The 5,946-nt window shown below is 37.9% G+C and overlaps 2 pseudogenes; both read left to right on the top strand.

Moving 5' to 3' along the window:
• Positions 1-541: 541 nt before the first annotated feature.
• On the top strand, positions 542-1,143 carry LOC139936426 (uncharacterized; annotated as a pseudogene).
• A 1,865-nt stretch (positions 1,144-3,008) lies between these two features.
• Positions 3,009-5,946, top strand: LOC139936425 (uncharacterized; annotated as a pseudogene).

The raw sequence follows: 5,946 nt of genomic DNA, 5'->3' as shown, positions 1-5,946 counted from the left end.
TTTCGTTGGGTATCAAGACTGGAGAATACGACAAAAACATTGAATATATCACCATTGAGAAAACAATGGTCCAGGCAGCCTTTGTTTCGAACAAGGCTTACTTCAATTACCTGGACAGTATGCGAAAGGGTTTCGAAAGAAGGAGGCAGCTTCGGGACGCCCTCAATCCTTCGCCCGGCTCTAACTCAGGTTGGTGCAGGCATGCACGTGCCCTAGCAACATACAAAAAAAATCCCAACATCAAGAACCAGCCTCAAGACGAGCAGCTGATAGGCGCAATACCCACAATGAAGGCGCTAAACGTCAGAGACGAGAGGGTGAAAGGAGGGAGTACCCAAAGAAGTGGGGGTCGCTGAAGCCCTGTTTTTAGGCATTCACAGCCAAAACAGGCTCTTTTAAGAGCCACCATGGAAAGACCGAAACTAATCAGGAAAAACATAGAAATGTTAAAATTTGTACGGACACTTATGCCTTGCAAGCTGTAACTAATCCACACTTGAGGGCGTTACATAACATAGGTGATGGGATTTATTAAGTAGATATGACAAAGCCCTCCATAAGAATGAACCGCCCAATTCAAATTGGATTCTTCGTGTACCAGTATGCCAAACTACGCATGCTAGAATTCTACTACGACTTTCTACTTAAATTCATCGACCCCTCTGACTTTCAGATGTGTGAGATGGACACAGATTCCGCCTATCTCGCCATCAGAGGAAAAACTCTAGATGTAGTAATTAGACTCGAGAAAAGACATGCGTTTGAACAAGAAAAGTTCAAGTGGTTTCCCCGTGAAGATATGGCTGAGCATCGCAACTTCGATAAGAGAACTCCGGGTCTCTTTAAAGTAGAGTGGGAAGGGGACGGTATAGTAGCCCTTTGTAGCAAAACCTACTATTGCCTTGGAGCCAAAAACAAAATTAGTTGTAAGGGTTTGAATAAAAGAACAAACCAGATTGACAAGGATACATATTTAGTATGTATTAAAGTCAAAGAAGGTGGGTGTTGGTAGTAAATCAACGTTTTCGCATGAGGGAAGACGGAATGTTCACATATAAACAGGCAAAGACTGCGTTCACATATCTCTACCCAAAACGAAAAGTTCAAAGTGATAGGGTTACCACAACATCTCTTGATATTTAATACTTTTATAAATGTTTGCTGATTTACATTATAATTTGATGTCAATGAGAACGGTAAAATAAACACATTTAAAGACAAAGAAAACAGAGAACAAATGTGTGTTTTGTAATTATTATTGGTGCTATTTGGTTAAGGGACTTTATGAGACTAAATGGTAGTTGTATTAAAATGCGGTATCTTCCGTAGTTTGGTCATTTGTTTATGTCACGTTGTTTGTTTGCAGCAAGTTATTAACTAGTAGACGAAAATGTACAGAGTATTTTGGTTCTTTTGTATACAGTTCAGTATATTGTTAGTGATATGACGACACAAACAGTCAAAGGTTATTTATACTTTGCACAGTAAGAATCACATTGAGCTACATTATTATTGATATTATTTACTGTATAAGCTAAACACAATTTCATTGTCCATTCCATATAGATTAGAGTTTACAGAGTGTACAATATGTACAAACCTGAAAGAAAAGAGAGGCAAAGCACTGACAGATAGTGAGCACAAACACGTCACAGAGATGATGGCACAGCACACTCTCACTGTTGAGTAAGTACTAGGAATGTTCGGATTACATTGTGTACAACAATTGTTTTGTTTATATTACTTTTTGGTGAAGTGTTCTTTTAAGCTGGAACTGTCCAAATATAATGTTGAAAAGCTTACTTAATCTAGCACCCTCTTAAGATCACACCCTTCCAACACCAATGTTGTACCACGAGGAATATGCTTGCTGCCTGTAATAGTGATGAGACTGGGGGTTAAGCTTTGACGATGCAATTTTTTCCACAAAATAATTTTTCATCTTTTTTTTAGTTATAATGTGTCGGAAGCAGTGTGGTTTTCATTTAAATTTTATTAGAATCTGATCTTATTAACATGGCCTTTTAAAGGCTAAGAGTAAATTGTGTGTATCAGGCCAAGTTTAAAGAAGTCAAACAAACTGTGTCCACAATTTTTTATTCAGAAATGAGCGCAAAGAGTACCAGAAAGCTAGAGAGAGGGCCAGACGACAACCAGATGACCTAACAGCCATAATCATAGATGGAATGGATCAGGCCAAAACTGATGTACCCCATTTCATCAAACGTGACAACGCATCGGTTCACTTGGCTAGACTCCCAGTGCATATAACAGGTAAAACTATGGTGAAGCTGCCATGTTCGTGACTGAACTTGTATTAGATTCATTAGTTAAACACTTCAGACTTTTTACCCTCGTCTCTTGAAAAACACATTGTCTGGGTATTTACTGAACTTCTTGTCTCAATATAAAGTGGATTAAGTCCAGCAAAGTTGTATTGCTTGCTTTAGTTGTCAATTGTTAGTTCATCCTCTCTCAGTAAGACAAAACTGCTGATTTTGGCACATTTTATTTGTGACTTTGTCTCTTTCTCAACAATTGTTCAATACTTATTTAAACAGGGTGGCCTCCTCGGTAAAAACTGCTTTCCTTGGGGGCCCTGTATTTGAAAACATGAGTATACTACCATGACTACAAAACATTTAATGTATGTCATACTTAAAACAAATACAGTTGTAACTTTAATAGTATTTAACATTTAAGTTCATGTAATCATAATAAACTATTGCAGACAGATTGATCGTTTGTAATGCTGTAAACTGTGATGACTGAAACAAATTAATTCACTTAAAATGTGTCTTGTTTTCCTCAACAGGTGTTCTGGTTCACACAGGTGTCCCGGAAGGTAAAATACCACTGGTGTGTCTAGACCATAATGACATCCCGCATGACAGCAATATGATGATAAACTGCTTGCTGAAGACTCTTATATTACACAAGAACAAACTAGGGAGAGCTTTGTTTCTTCAGCTTGATAACTGTTTTCGTTAAAACAAAACCGTTATATGATGGCGTTTGCTTCATTGTTGGTGCAACTAGAAGTTTTTGAGGAGGTAAGTTTGTTTCACTAGTAAGAATTGTTGGCAAAAACAAAAAGGCTTCACTAGATTGATTCAGCACCACCAAACCTCCACAATACTGAATATAATATAACAAATAATAAGTAACCCAGTTCTTTGGAGATCCTGCATTTTTGAATAATCAAACCATTGCATGGCCTTTGTCAAACAGTGTGTTTTGTTGCTATTTATCATGCATTCATCTTTTTAAATTATTTTTAGTGCATACACCACACATGCGTTCATTGTGAGAGTACTTTCATTGAGATATTTTACTCAACCTGGCTTTGCCTAATGAAATTGAACATCTCATCTTTCAACTCCAGTAAATAATAACTGTTGCACAAATAAACACTTATTAATTGTGTACTGGCATGTTGTACTCCTTCATTACTACAGGTAATCATGCACTTCCTACCAGTTGGCCACACCCATGAAGATGTCGATCAACTTTTTTCTTGTATTGCTTCCCAGATAAGGACAGCCAACGTCTACACAGTTGATGGTACAATAATTGTTGTGTTCATTATTTAAGGACAACCTTAGTCTGTTCCTAAATTAAACAAACTCCATGCATTTTCAGGTGATATTTATGTGACTCATTATATCCCACTGTTCATACATCTTGAAAACCTTTTTTGTTTCATAACAAACACTTCTAAAACCCCAAAGCATCCAGCTTGAAGGCAATATATTCATTCAGTTAAACATCGTACTACATAATACATAGAATGGATGCTATAGAAACTTAGTGTGTACAGGAGATGCAATAACAATAGCCCTTTAACATGAGTTTCGCTTCTGACATTATTTTTTAATAACTTGTATATTCTCAGATTTGAATTGAATTGAATTATTTGTAGATTACACACCACCCATCAGTGTTCATAGTGCTATTCCAGTTTTCAATGTGAAGAAATGGCTTGAACCTCACTTATATGGAGATTTCAAGCACCACAGCCACCCTCATTGGTTATTCCTCCATGGTTTCGTTAAACTTCTTAGGTGAGCAGTAATCCGGATTTATGCAAATTTCCTACATACCAGAGAACCACACCCAGAGACTTTGCATCAGCCACAAAGGGCACTATAAGCTTATGGAGTATGAGTGAAGCAAAACAGTATTGCCTAACCATGAACAGGGCAATAAGCCCTTTTGAGATAATACGGTGGACCCAATAGGAGTGTACTGTTTAGCTTGGGTGTATACACACACACAAATTTACCTGAACCTATATCTCAAAATGGCTTATGGGACAAACATGCTCACAGTGGCTGTGGTTAATATGTGGACGCAACTAATGTAACATGATTAGGGCACAACTGAAGAACAATAGAATATATATCCAATACTGTGGTGGCCGTTTATATCTTCTACACAAGCTGTGAAGAGCCAAAAACCCAGAGTGTTATATAATAGTTGTTTGCAAAGGAGTTTCGTTAAAAACTTCTTTTATGTGAACCCACAGCACATAGTAATCCTGTGATAGGGCTTTGTATAAGTAAGGGCTTCCTGATACCAAGAAAGCTCCTTATATTAATATGCAAAGTAGAAATGTGGGCATTTTGTGAGGGGCACACAGGTGCAATTCTACAACTAATTCAACCTGCATTATGAATTAGGCCATGTAAAAAAAAATACAAGTTGATCGTCCAGGTTTTTCCATAAAGAGGCGGATGAGGGCCTCATTATTTTTTTCAAAGGTGGCTTTCATTTTATTTCAAACTGGCCATCAATACTTTGTTTTAAGTCACCACTTTTGCTACAAGTTCAATTTGTCTTTTTGAAGAAAAAAAAAGTAAAGTAAAAAAAGAAAAACAAAAAGATGAGGGACAGACAGTCAACTAGTACATGTATTTATTTTTTTTTTTTTTGCCTTATTGCTGGTGACCAACTTAAATCAAGCTGGTCAAGGAGTTAAAACTGGGGGTTGTCCCAGCGCCAGAAGTAACACAGACTGCAAGGGCATGTAAAACAGAATCACTGCATTATTTTTGTTTAATAACACATGAATGCCACGAAACTACTACCATGAACGATCGATCCTTTTTTTTTCTCCACCCTCTCTCTTTATTGCATTCCACAGCACAGCTTGTGCAGAAGATAGGGGTTTGTCGAGAGCAGACTGGACAAATTGAAATGGGAGTGCCGGAGATGGAAGGATAGCAAGAAACATCGTTGCGAGAAATCCATCAGGAGCAAGAGTTGGGTTTCCAACAGTAAATTTCAATAGGGAAAGTTTTGAAGTTTACTTATTGGTAGTGCTGTGACCTGTCTCAGGAACAAATTCGGTAACAATTACAACTGGGAGAGCACACAGGGGTCGATTGGGACATGTTTTGCCGCAAGACGTGTGAGGAAGTGATGTTCAATCTGGAGAAGAAGCAAATTGGCGGGGAAGGGAAGCGTGTGCAGATTGACAAGAGTAAAATTGGCAAGAGGAAGTACCTGCAAGGGACCTTATATGGACGGGCAATGGGTGTTTGGGGGCATTGAAGAAGACTCTAGGAAATGCTACATTGTGACTTTACAAACACGTACATGCAGTCAGGAGGCACTCTTACCAATTATCAAGGACTTGATTGCTCCAAGCACAACCATTATCTCGGATTGCTGGAAAGCGTACATAAACTTGGACAAACACAGGTACATATAAGATGGTCAACCATTCAAAGGAGTTTGTGAACGAGTTTGGGTCACACACAAACATGATTAAGGACACTAGTGACAAATTAATGCAAATCTGCCCACACACAGGCGTCAGAAATACCACTACTCTTTCTATTGGGTAGAGTTTTTGTATCAAGGTACAAAAACAAGAACAAAGATATTTTTGTTGAGTTTATACACAATATTGCCAAGGTCTACAAACCAAAGAATGATTAG

This window comes from Asterias amurensis, chromosome 4 (genome assembly GCF_032118995.1).
Source record: "Asterias amurensis chromosome 4, ASM3211899v1".
In the NCBI taxonomy this organism is placed as follows: domain Eukaryota; kingdom Metazoa; phylum Echinodermata; class Asteroidea; order Forcipulatida; family Asteriidae; genus Asterias; species Asterias amurensis.
This window is presented reverse-complemented; position numbering and strand designations above follow the sequence as displayed.